Raw genomic sequence first — 13,474 nt, forward strand, 5'->3', positions numbered from 1 at the left:
CAGCAACCTCAGGAGTTGGAGAGCAATGTTAAGTTGGTTTCTTAAGTATCCCTCACCTAAAAATATGTCACTGGGGATATGTTAAGTAATTTACCTTCCAGCCTGCACTTTCTGACTCTTTCCCTCAAATGATTGTGACAACTACTCAAAATGAAAGCACTGGGTCCCAATGAACATCTGATTAGCCAAATGCAAAACAACCAAGTAGGCAAAAAGGAAAAACAAGCCAATTGAGGGGCATCTAATAATATATAGATTCGCCCCAGCCCTCCGGAGGAGTGAGCAACAAATCTCACACTATGAAAGGAAAGAGGGTCTAGCTGAGGACTGTGCGTGCAATTATGTACCTAGCCATAGAAGGTCAGGAGGTGTGTGATGTGGGGAAACGGAGGCCTCTGAAGGGGGTAGGGGGTGTTTAGGGTGACATTCATTTTTGTTATCCTCTTGCTAGGTTTGGAGGCCCTGAAGGAGAGCAAGTCTGCTGTTCCTTCCCGGACTAGAAGTGTGCTGGTGACCCCGATTGTGGGTGACAATATAACACATGTGTGAGTGTGAGAACAATTTAAAACAAAAAAACAAAACAAAAAACACAAGAATGCACTTTTATCACATACACATGTATTTATCTCTAGTTCTTCCTTTAAGAAGTTCAAAGTGACAGGCATGTTTCTTCCTCTGCTGCCACCACTCGGCCCCATTTTAGCCTAACAGCAGTCCTGCAAGGTAGGTCAAGCTGAGAACGACAGTGACTGGCCAAAGGTCACTTCTAAACATCAGCAGAGTATTGTGCATCTTAAGATGTTTTAAATATGCTTTGTTTGTTTGTTTGTTTGTCTGTTTGTGTGAGTTCCTTTGGAAGAAGGGGGGCATAAATTTGATAAACAGGTAAAATAAATCAGTCACACACTGATACGCACACTCACAGGGGAAATGTCACTCTCCACCCCTGCATGGGGTAGGGCAATTATGCCACTTTTCAAAGACAGAACAGCAGCCCTGTCTTTAATGAACAAAATAACATATATCAAAGTCATGAATTTAAAAGGCTCATCTCTGATGTCTGTACTGTCAAATAACTTCTTTTAATACTGTATTTTCATTAAGGCAAACTTTTGGCATCACATTGTTTAGAGGAAGCATGAGAAAAGGCTTCCATGCTTTCTTTGAAGGCAAGAATCCTGTGTGTGTTGAGATCATCTCTGTATAATGTGGAAGAAAAATCCAAGGCTGTGAAATTAATGAAAGAAATCAGTAAGAAATCAATGACAAGTCAATGACAACCAAATGCAGCACTTTAAATGTGACCGATGCTTAGAGCAGTCTCAGAAAGCCTCAGTCTGAGAATTAATCTGAACTTTCTGAACTCTACACTTTCATTCCTGCTCTTTTTTCATATATATCTTATGCCTGTCAGGAAAGTTTTTTTGCTCTTCCAACAGCTTTAAAGGCTATCTTAAAGACAAGAATAAACTAGGTTTCTTTATAAAAAAAAGGAAGAAGCCAGAATCAGGGTTTTTTTTTTTGCATAGAAGACTTTAGAGTGCCATCTGGAGTTCTGGAATGATTAAACAGTTTCCTCCCCCTTTTGCTTTCAAAGCAAAAGCTCTTTAATTTTTTTAATTTTTATTTTTTTTTATTTTGCCAGTTGTTCACTGATGCCTTTTATATGAAAAATGCTTCCAATTTTGATGTAGGTGTGGACATTTCTTTAGGGGCACATAGGCTGAGTTCCATGTTAGGTTTTTGTTTGTTTTTGTTTTGTGGGGTAAGAATTTTCAAGGAATATTGAAGAACTGCATAGTAAATCAATGTCATTCTTCAGAAATCAGGGTGGGGAATGTGCATTGCAGTGAAGATACTTGCCTCACTGATGCGGGCTACTGTAATTCAGGAGATGAGTCATACCTAATCAGTGGCGAAGCTACATGCTCTGCTACCGGGGATGGAGGCGGGGGCGTGGCTGGCACCCCGGGAGCGTGGTGCGTGTTCTGGGGGTGTGGCATGCTGCCTGTGCACTGTGCATGTCTGGGGGGCACCACGATGGCACTCTACCAAAATAGTGGTGCCGGGGGTGGTCTGCTCCCTCTGCACTCCCGTTCCTTCTCCAGTGCACCTAATATATAACTGAAAATGTGAGTCTAGACAGAAACAGACCCTATTGAGTTCCATGCAACCTGTTTGCAGTTAAATGTTAAAGGAGTTCAATCTTTGGGTTGTATCTAATGTTAGTCATACTCAGAGTAGACCCAACAGACATAAATGGCAGAGTAATCCACATCTCCTGTTGCTGCTGTGGAGGCTCTGTGGAGAGGCAGTGCTAATGCCACATCCACAACATGGCTTCTCACCACAACAGCAGCAGAAGGTGAGGGCAGCCAAATCAGGTCCAACCTCTGCAACAGCTCCTGCCTGGTGCAATGTGTGGATCTGGATTCAGCTCAATGCCAACTATGAGCTGTGAGAGTGGCTTGGGAGTGGACCCTGAACCTGATCAATCCTGGTCCTTAGAGCAGCCTGTGCAATTGGGAAAAAGTAGAAGGCTGAACTGATGGAAGACTTTATGAGTCAGCAGAAGCCCACAAAAGAATGCCGGCACCCAATCAACTCCCCACCACCACCACATCTGGTGTAATGGGGTAGTGGTAGATTGCAGTCTAACTTGTGTCCTTTAATTCCAATATGTCTACTCTGATAACTTTCTTTAGAAACAACCATTATGGTCTATTCTCTCTCTCTCTTTTTAAAGGATTTTTATTAATAAAATAATTCAACATTAATACATGCAAATATACAAACATACAAACATACATTTCATACAATCCTTAAGAATATTCATACATACCCACACATTATGGTCTATTCTCAATCGACCATCCTGTACATTTAGCTGAAGGGAGGGATCTTGGTATCATCCATTCATGTAACCCTCCCCAACTTGGTGCCATCCAGATGTTTTGAATTACAATTTCTATCATGCCCAGCCATTGGCCATGTTGGTAGGGGTGATGAGAGTCATAATTCAAGACATCTGGAGGGTGCTAGGTTGGGAAAGGCAGCCCTTATGAATCAAGCTTAATGGCAAGAAGAGCATGTAAAAGTTAAATTAGCAGAGTGGGTTGAAGTTGAAACGTGGTAACTGCATTGAAATCTCACCTCTGTCATAAATTCATTGGTGTGGATGCAAGGAAACACAAAACTAATTTGTTGTTTCTTCCATATATCTAGCTATAACTATCTATTTATACTACCCTTTATGTGGTGTACAATGATGATAACAATAAAATACAATAATAATCCATTATAAAACAATCTAAGAAGGTGGGTTCTGCTGTAGAGGGAAGTGAGGGACAGCTGGGGCTTGTCAATCTGCAAATGTAGCCCATCTAGGAGGAGGAACACTCTGATCCTAAACTTCCACCAACTTGTGGATATCTACGGGAAAAGAAAAAGCTATGGAGTAAACCCCACACAAATCCCTAAAATGGTTGGATGGTGCATGTACAGCTCCTTATGACAACTTCTGCAGCCAAGCTGGTGCCAAACGTATTGCTCTGCTCTGCTTTTCTTTGGACCTTATCAGTGAGGCTGGAGGGTTTGTGTCTTGTCATCTCAGCTCCCCAGGACCTCCATACACACTCCCCAGGCAAGCCTAGAGGAGGTCACTAACATATTGATTTAACTTCACCCCAAAAGGTGCACTCTATTGTCCATCAAGGCAGACGGATGTTCTTAATAATAAAACAACACAGGCTAAAATAAATAAATGCAGCTGAAACCAAAAAGCAAATTGGAAATGAATGTCACTCTTATACTGCTTGGGAAATAATAAATTCTTAAGCTTGCGCTAGAAAGCTTATGATTGTAATTCCACAAGTCTCTCCGGGGAGCAGTTGAGGATGGTTCATCAGGGTGAATGGAGCAGTTCCCCACCAAACTCAGTCTACAGTAAGTTCCCACCTGCTTTCTTCCTTTGCATGGGGTGGCCCTGAACCCCCTAACTCCCTCCAAAATAAATACACAAACACAAGTATATTGCGTTAATTGGATAAATGAGGCTACAACTTTATTTGTTACAGATGTCAGCAGTTTGATATCCTGACTCCTGCTCAACTGCAGGAAGTCTCTTAAGGGTCAACCACCAGAAGGGGGAGCCCTATGATGTACATCAATTGAGCACCCCCAGGGTCACCGTTGGGGTCGTGGCATGGCCCTTGCCCATGCCCAGGCTTCGGACAGGAACCACACCCCTGGATCCCTTTAACGGGATACCCTTAATGTGGAGGGGCAGGTGGAGGCAACCTCCCCTCCCATAAGGCTTACCTTGCAAAGTTGTGATGATTGCTACTAGGCAGGCAAAAACCAAATGGCTAGTGCCAATTTTGCCAAGCGGAAAAATTCCTACCCAGCCCTGACAACTAGGTGTCCAACATAAGTCATAGCAAGGCCATAGTCAAACCATGCAAGAAAAGAGGGTGGGCGGGCTGGGAGATCCTGAAATGGAGGCAAAGGAGGATGCCTCCCCAGCCATGCCACGATTTAACTGTTGTAGCCATGACCCCAGGCAAACCCTGTTGACTGAACGGGGTGTGTGACGCGGCCAGGGATCCTGCAGATGTGGGCTACATTCTTCCACCCACTACCGGGTCACTGCAAGGACCTGGATTCCTGCCCGCAAAGCAGCCCCCCCTGAAAAGGGGAGCTTACTACTCACAACCAGTGCAGGAGATGCCACTGCTGGTCAGTTTGCTTCTCCACCAGTCACCACAGCTAGGGAGGGTGCTCTAAAATTAGGGTACTACCACCAGAGAAAGGGCTTCATGCACTTCATGCATGGAGTTTTGACTAATGTACACACATACAATGCCCTAATGAAATGCAGTTTTGTATGTTATTTTTCACTGCCGTATGCATTCTTATGTAACACTTTCCTCTAATACATGCATTTTTGTACATGTTTCTTGGTTAGAGAACTGCATCTGGGGGGGGGGTAGAGAGAACATAATATAAAAGTTCAAGAAGTACAAATTAGGTAGTTTCTCACTGAAATGCAAATAAAATTGAATTTCCCCCCATTCTTTGTTCAATTCATTCCTAACCATGTTTCTATAGAAATAAGTCCTGCTGACTTAAATAGGACCTTCTAGGAACTGTGCTTAGTATTGCAACATCAGTATACCCAATCTGTTTCTAGTATGACTATTTGATTTTTACAGCATTTTGAAGTTTTGGCAAAAGGACAGAGTGGTGGAAGTAGAGGTCTTGATTACAAGCTGTCCAAAGAACAAAGGCAATTCTCTGTTCATATTCATCACTTTGCACCAGATTCAATATAATTTTAACACATCTGATGTTCATCAGGGAACAGCTAGTTCAAGGTTACAGACTTTTCCAACTGTGATCACAAGAATTTAGCTTTCATGCTTCTGTCCATGATTGCTTGACAGGCAGAGTGGAATGAACTTCTGGCTGAGACTGCAGAGAAGGTACTTAATGCTACAGAGTCACTAAATTCGGCCTGATTATCTCTGCTTTATGGAAGGGGAGGGGAAACCTGTTTTGAATCACTGGAGAGAAATTCTTGCAGGGCCTTGTTTTTTGAACTAGAGACATCTGAAAGATTTTAGATGGCTGCTCAGTCCAGATTGGCAAATGATATCCACACCCATAGTCCAAAATTAAATGTTCTTGTTGCAACTCAGGAGTTTCACTATAAAAAAGGTATTTTGTGCTCCACTGATCCATCTCCTGTTCATCTCACTGCAATTGATTTAATCATGGACAGTTGTTATGGAAGAAGACTTGCACCAACATAGGAAAATAATGCCCATGCTATGGGGAACCTCTGAGGACATATAGAATGCTTCTCTTCTTAGAAGAGAACAGTGAGGCTTGATGGTGGGGTGTTGTAGCTCAGTCATAGAGCATCTGCTTTGCATGCGGAAGGTTCCAAATTCAATCTACAGCAGCTCCAAGTAGGGCTGGAAATGTCCCTTGCCTGAATCTCTGCAGAATCACTGCCGGTTAGCTTAGACAATACTAGGCTTGATGGACCAATGGTCTGAAATAAATTAAAGCAGCTTCCTATGTAAGCTAGATGGGTGCATGTGTTGAACTTAGTTCATCATCTGAACTGGCTGTAAATATTTTAAAATTTTGTTGTGGAAATAAGTAACACTTCTGCCTTTCATTCTCCCTTCCCTTTTTTAAATAGGATACTGCATTTAGATGCAATTTGTATGTCCCCTTTATACTTTTTTTGAACTGGACCTGGAAGAGACAATTTTATGACAATGACCTCTAAATGGAATTTCATTTCAGGGAAGGAAGGAATGTGCGCAGAATGGCACTGCATCATATGAGCCAAGCAGGACTGACCAGTCATAATGTCAGTTAATCATGATCACATCAGCTACTAGAACAAGAAAACCCGAGACACCTAAATCCTTCCTTATTACTATCTAACCCTTTTCAAGGACTGCCAACCTTATACAGGGACTTCCTATATGTTTGCAAGCTCCACTGAGGAAACAAAATTCCTGAAAATGCAAGCATTTCCTAATCACTTTCACGTTGATCATAATTCTGAGCGTACATTCCAGGTGGCCCACATATCAGAAATATACCGTATTTTTCGCTCTATAAGATGCACCAGACCATAAAACACACCTAGTTTTTGGAGGAGGAAAACAAGAAGGAAAAAATATTCTGAATCCCAGAAGCCAGAACAGCAAGAGGGATCGCTGTGCAGCAAAAGCAGCGATCCCTCTTGCTGTTCTGGCTTCTGGGATAGCTGCGCAGCCTGCATTCGCTCCATAATACACACACACATTTCCCCTTACTTTTTAGGAGGGAAAAAGTGAGTCTTATAGAGCAAAAAATACAGTAATTTATATTTTAACATTTGCACATATCAAGGATTTCTCCAAAACTAGGTTGATACAAAGACACCCCTGGACACACACATCATATGCCTCAAAGTGGCATTATCAGTATCACATTGACAGCATCTATCTAAACTAGTCAATTCCTTCCTATAAAGACACTGCAGAGTCCAATATACCCAGTACATCAATTTCCAGTTCAATAAATTTCTATTTTAAGTGTAAAGAAACACTCCCCATAGATGCTAACATCAAATAAGTAGATAAAAATTCAAAGGAACATCCATTAGCTGTTTATTAAAGAAAAACATTACTAAAGAAGAGTAACCAAGAAAAAGGCTCAAATATCATAAAAAGGAAATGCTGAAGTTTTCATACATTTCTCTCTGATAAAAAAGAAGGAAGGAAAGAAAACTCCTTCATTTCCTCCCCTTCCCCCTCAGACTAAAGACCCTTTTATGACAGGCCAATAACCTTTGAAAACCCAGCAGCTTTCTTTCTGGAAAGTACTTCAAATCTTCCTCATCCCTGTTCTTAGACCCGTTTTCACAGCAGCCCTGCTGAAAGACTGATTTCAAAGCAGTTTGAAAGTCCAGGTGTGCAAGGACAAAGAAGCAAGGGGAAGTCTCGCCGATGGTTTTATTTAGTGCTTATTAGAAGCTTTCCGCGTTAGTCCTTAGGGCCTCTTGAAGAGGGGCACAGAGGACTGGAGTATTCTTTTTTTTTCTATTTCGTGAAAATGTAGCTTTAAAAATAAAATAAAAACCCATTTCTCCTATGCTTGGCAAAAGAGGCTATACTATTTCTTTCTTCACTTCTCTTTTTCTTTTTCTATTTTTAAAAAAACAGCTACAGAAATCAGTCTGGAAGGAAACAATGGATCCACCTTAGGGTTTGATATAGTGTAATAGAACTATACTTGCCTGTGGGTTACAAGCTCGTTCCACGCCATCCCACTCTGAATTAGGTTAGGGGTGGGTCATGTGCTGTAGAAACAAGTCAGGAGAGGTACAAATGGAATGAGTTTACACCCATACCCACACCAGGGCTGGCTCAAGACATTTTGCTGCCTGAGGTGAAGCGCAAGATGATGCTCTCCCCCGGCCCATGCAGAAGCCAGCTGGACTGGCAGATAAATCTCACTTCCACTGCACCCAGGGACAGCAGGCTATTTCACTGGGGGTACAGGTCAGGACTGTGGAACTCACACCTCTGTTCACTCCCCCCACCAGCACCTCAGCATACACTGTATGAGCCAGCTGCCTCACTCTGCCTCATTGTAGCTCCCCCATCCGCACACAGGATGCATACCCTCCAACATTTCTCCAGTCAAAATAGGGGTGCCCTATTCCATAATAATAATTTTACTATTTATACCCTGCCTATCTGACTGGCTTGCCCCAGCCACTCTGGGCAGCTTTCAACATATATAAAAGCATAATAAAACATTACACATTTTTTTTTTTAAAAAAAACCTTCCCTATACAGGGCTGCCTTCAGATGTCTTCTAAAGGTTGTATAGTTATCTCCTTGGCTTCAGGGTCACATAACTCCATACCTGCCACCATTTGTCTGATGAAAATAGGGACGTCCTAAAGAAAAGCAAGACATTCTGGGATCAAATAAAAAACCAGGGTGGCTTCTGTAAATCTGGGACTGTCTCAGGAAAATAGGGACACTTGGAGGCTCTGAGCATGTGACACCCTCCAAGTTTTTGGCTGGGGCTGCTGGGATTTGTAGTCCAACAGGGCCTGTCCCTGACTTAAGGAACAGCAAATAACAATGGTGAATGATTGTCAGAGATCGCTTTCAGGGCTGATTTCATTTTGCATTTCACATATCGTGTCCTCCCTAAAAGAGGGCACATGTTGCGGTGAGACCTGGAGACCAACCTCCTGTGTTGTGGATGGGTAAGATTGGTCAGTCACAACACCTGATTGGTAGGTCCCTCAGTGTTGGGTTCAATCTGGCCAATGGGGCACAGTCCAAACAGATCGAGGGACCTATATATACCCATTCACATGACCCAGAGTTTCCTCTTTCAGCGCGTGCATTAGGAACACCCATCCACCTCTCCCTACTTTTAGGGCTTTTGCGCTTGACCTTGCTATACTGTTGTGTGTTATCTGTTGCTGGCACAGGGGCACGGCAGGAATTTTTCCCACTTGGCTGATTGGCTGTTGCCATTTGGGTTTCACCTGCTGCATAGCAAATTGTCAGTGAAGCCATAGACAAAATTAGGCTGTACAATGAATGTGATCCTTACCTTTGTATACAAGACAAAAGTGGAAAGAAAAGTCAGAGGTTTCTGCACACACAAATGTCCTTTATCCTGGAAACAAGAGGCATTATCATGGTATCTTGTGAACCATCTTGAGACTTTTTGATGAAAGGTGGCATATAAACAAGCAAGCAAGCAAACAAACAAATGTACAAGGAGAAATTCTAACCAGGCAAAAGCAACTGAGGAGGGCATCAAAGAGAGCCCATGTTGTGGCTTGGGTTGCGGCATTTTTTTGAGGGCTGGATGAAGAGTGCTGGGGAGCCAGATTTGGCCCTTGGACCTGAAGTTCCTCATTCCTGATGTACCCAGTGGCAGAAGCGCCATGCACTAACATCTATGAGCAGCTAAAATTTTTTTTAAAAAAAACAACGGGAGAAGACAGGCAGCCGGCCTTTATGCCACCTCATATGTGAATCTATGAGAGTGGGAATCCAGCAATGCATGGATTCTGGAGCTCAGCCCTGAGCAATCCTTACATTGGCGTGGTCAGATCAGGTGAGGCACTTTGAAATCAAGGCTCACCAGATCCCTCTCCCTTCTTACATAGGATGGCACTGTGATCTTACTCTTCTTCCAGCATTTAGCACTAAACTACTTCTGGCATATGTGGAAAACCATCTAGTTCTTAACTCCAAGAGTAAAGGAAAGCTGGCCTACAATCATTTGCAAATGACCTGCTGGGGATGAGGAATGATAACACTGAAGTATTATAGCTTTTTTTTTTTCCTTTTCAGATCGAGGGCAAAAAAGATATTCTCTTATTGTCAGCCAGTGTCTCATTATAGCAAATGGGCCTGCCATCTTTACTCAGCTGAAAATGCCTCTTTCTTTTTCACTCCTACTGAATGATTAACTAATACCTCTGGATAGAACAATGCTGAAATTAGAGTTTTGACGGGCACCTAATATGTGTAGTTACAACAAATGCTTTTCTTTTCTCTTTTTTTAAAAAAGAGGGTTTTCCCACCCTCCTCTCTGCCTGCAACCTAAATTCTAGACTGTTGGCTTAATTAGCAATATAACTTCTACCTAAAAAAATAGAGATGCTTCCCATATCTGTAAATTGCTCACTGATGGAGTGTTTTCTTCTCAGATCTCTGAGATAAATAAACAGTTTAATTGTCTGAGGTCCTGAAATGTGTGTGTGTGTGTGTGTGTGTGTGTGTGCACGTGCGCATGTGTGTGTGCATGCCCACTGGCTGTGACTCAGCTGAAGGTCCCCTGTCCCAACATGCTCTGAGGTTTCTAGCACCACTAGAAAGAAAGGGCCATATGTCAGTGGTAGAGCCTCTACTTTGGGCCCAGGTGTAATTCCTACCATCTTTAGGGAGGGCTGGGAGAGACTTCTGTCTGAAATCCTAGAGAGCTGCTGACAAACGACTAGTCTTCAACTGGTGGGGCAGGACCCACTGTCATGAACTGGCAGGATTTCAGGGAGGAAGAAGAGGGTTCTGGTGAGGGGTGCAGCTGGGAGTGGGTCACATAGGAACAAGCTGAGGATGGGGAAAGAGAGGTTGTTGTAGGCAATACTCACGGGGTGACAGAGGATGATGAGGGTACAGGGGCGAGTACACAGGAAGCCAAAGAGTGGGACCCCTCACCAGAGCCAGAGCGGCCCCTGTGAACATGGCAGGTTCTAAAATGCAGGGGACAGTGGGCGGGGCACTCTATGAAGCAGAGGCAGGCCAGGGCCTGCAGCCTAGTTCACTAGCTGGCCAGGTTGAGAAGGAGGCATGTGACTCCTTGACTGTGGCAAGCTGAGAACAGATGAGGGTCACATGCCTCAACAAGTCTAGATGTTGCAATCAGCAGACACAGTATAAGAAGGCAGCAGAGCTAAGGTGCTATGTCTGCTCAGCTGCCCATGTTGAGGGACCTCATCTGGGATTCTCCTTGGACCTTCATGGGTTTCTACTTTGAGATTGACTGCTGAACTTTGGACTGACCCTGGACTTGGCTTGCGTGGATTGACTTCAGGACTTGGAATTTTGTCGTATGGATTAGCTTTTGGAACTTGGAACTTCATTGTGTGGGTTGGCTTCTGAACTTGGAACATTGTCTGCCAGGTAGGCCCTGGGATCAGGACATTCATTAAAGGGTTGCAACAGGAGCACTGCCACCATGCAAATATGTGGCAAAATATTAAGAAATGTGTCCCTGAATGCATGTTTGGCTTAAAAGTGGCTCCTGTACCTGCTGTAGACAATAGAGTTAGATGGACCAATGGTCTGATCTGGTACAAGGCAGCTTTCTATGTCCCTATGCCTCTGGTTGCCTCATGTACTGGACATCTCCCTCCACATCCACCCACCCACACACTGATTGCACATTCAGCTAGCATGAAAATAGCCCTAAGCACACAAGGAGTCTATATGCAAGGACAGGAATCCTGTTTGATTGAGGATCCTCTCTTGTGTGGAGGTGCCTCTTTCTTGGTCAGAAGGCTGCTTCACATGCAGGGTTAATATATGCGTCATGGCAGGGTTGTGCGGCTTTTCATGCATCCCTATGAGTGGCGTTCAAATGAACACTTGGCATTTGGGGCAGAAGTCCAAAGCCCCACATAGGAAGAGTCTGCCAGATTGGGCCAATGACCTATCTTGTTCAGCATCCTGTTCTCACAGTGAACAATGAGATGCCTGTGGGAAACCTGCAAGCAGAACATGAGCACAACAGCACAAATCTCCTGTAGTTTCCAGCAACTGGTATTCAGAAGCATGTTGCTTCTGACAGTTGAGGTAGAACACATCCATTATGGCTAATTGCTATTGGTAACCTTATGCTGCATAAATTGTCCATTCCTGTTTTAAAGCCATCCAGTTTGGTGGCCATCCAGTGGGAGCTGGTTATGCTGCATGAAGAAGTATGCCCTTTGAGCTTTCGGGTATCTTCCAACATTCAGCTACATTGGATGACAATAAGTGTTATGAGAGAGAGAAACTTTTCTCTATCCACTTTTCCCAAGCCATGCACATTTTAGAAACGTCTTCAATTCCCCCCCCCCATACTCACTTTTAAAAAACAAACAAACCAAAAAACTAAGAAGTCTCAATCTTTCCTCACAGGGAAATCTCTGCAACCCCTTGATCATTTTGGTTGTCCTTTCCTGAACCTTTCCCAACTCTACAATATCTTTTTTGAGGTCTGTCTGTTGAGATTGGCTGGAGATGTGCTCATCATAGTGCTCCATGATATTTCCTTGATGGTTACAAGAAATGGTGTGATCTCACCAGTTTTGTAAGACGTTTTGCCTATGTGTGTTATGCAAATGCCATTTTTAGACATCAAAACATTCCTTTTTACTGAAGCTTTCTCAGATCCATGACCCAGTTTCTATGCCTGTTGGATTTTTGATGGTATAAGTCCTTGATTTTACTGTGCTATTTTGATCTTATTAAGTACACCACTTATATAAATTGACAAAATAAATACAGATTAGCATATTTATTTATTTATCATTTTATTTATACCCTGCTCATGTGGCTGGGTTCCCCCAGCCACTCTGGGCAGCTTACAACATATCTAAAAACATAATAAAAGCATCAATCCTTTAAAACTTCCCTAAACAGGGCAGCTTTTAGATGTCTTCTAAGAGTCAGTTAGTTGCTTATTTCCTTGACATCTAAAGGTAGGGTGTTCCACAAGGAGGGTGCCACTACTGAGAAGGCCCTCTGCCTGGTTCCCTGTAACCTCACTTCTCGCAGTGAGGGAACCAGCAGAAGACTCTTGGAGGTGAATCTCAGTGTCTGGGCTGAGTGATGAGGGTGTAGATGTTCCTTCAGGTATACTAGGCTGAAGCTGTTTAGGACTTTAAAGGTCAGTGCCAACACTTTGAATTGTGCCCAGAAACATACTGGGAACCAGTGAAGATCCTTTAGGACCTGTGTTATATGGTCCTTGTGGCCACTCCTAGTCACCAGTCTAGTTGCCGCATTCTGGATTAATTGTAGTTTCTGAGTCACCTTCAGAGGTAGCCCCAGGTAGAGCACATTGCAATAGTGGGAGATAATCAGGGCATGTAGCACTGTGGCAAGACAGTCTGTGGGCAGGTGGAGCCTGCGTACCAGATGGAGCTGGTAGACAGCTGTCCTGGACACAGAATTCAACTGTGCCTCCGTGGACAGCTTTGAATCCAAAATGACTCCCAGGCTGTGCACCTGGTCTTTCAGGGGCATGGTTACCCGCTCCACCATTCAGGACCAGGGAGTCCCCCACACCTGCCCACTAGATAGTTGATAGTCCTGGTTAACTCCTCATTCTAGTGGGCCACCAGGGAATCAGCTGGGAGGCCATAAACATGGGATAAAAC

This window comes from Podarcis erhardii (assembly GCF_964252035.2).
Source record: "Podarcis erhardii genome assembly, chromosome: Z".
NCBI lineage: Eukaryota > Metazoa > Chordata > Lepidosauria > Squamata > Lacertidae > Podarcis > Podarcis erhardii.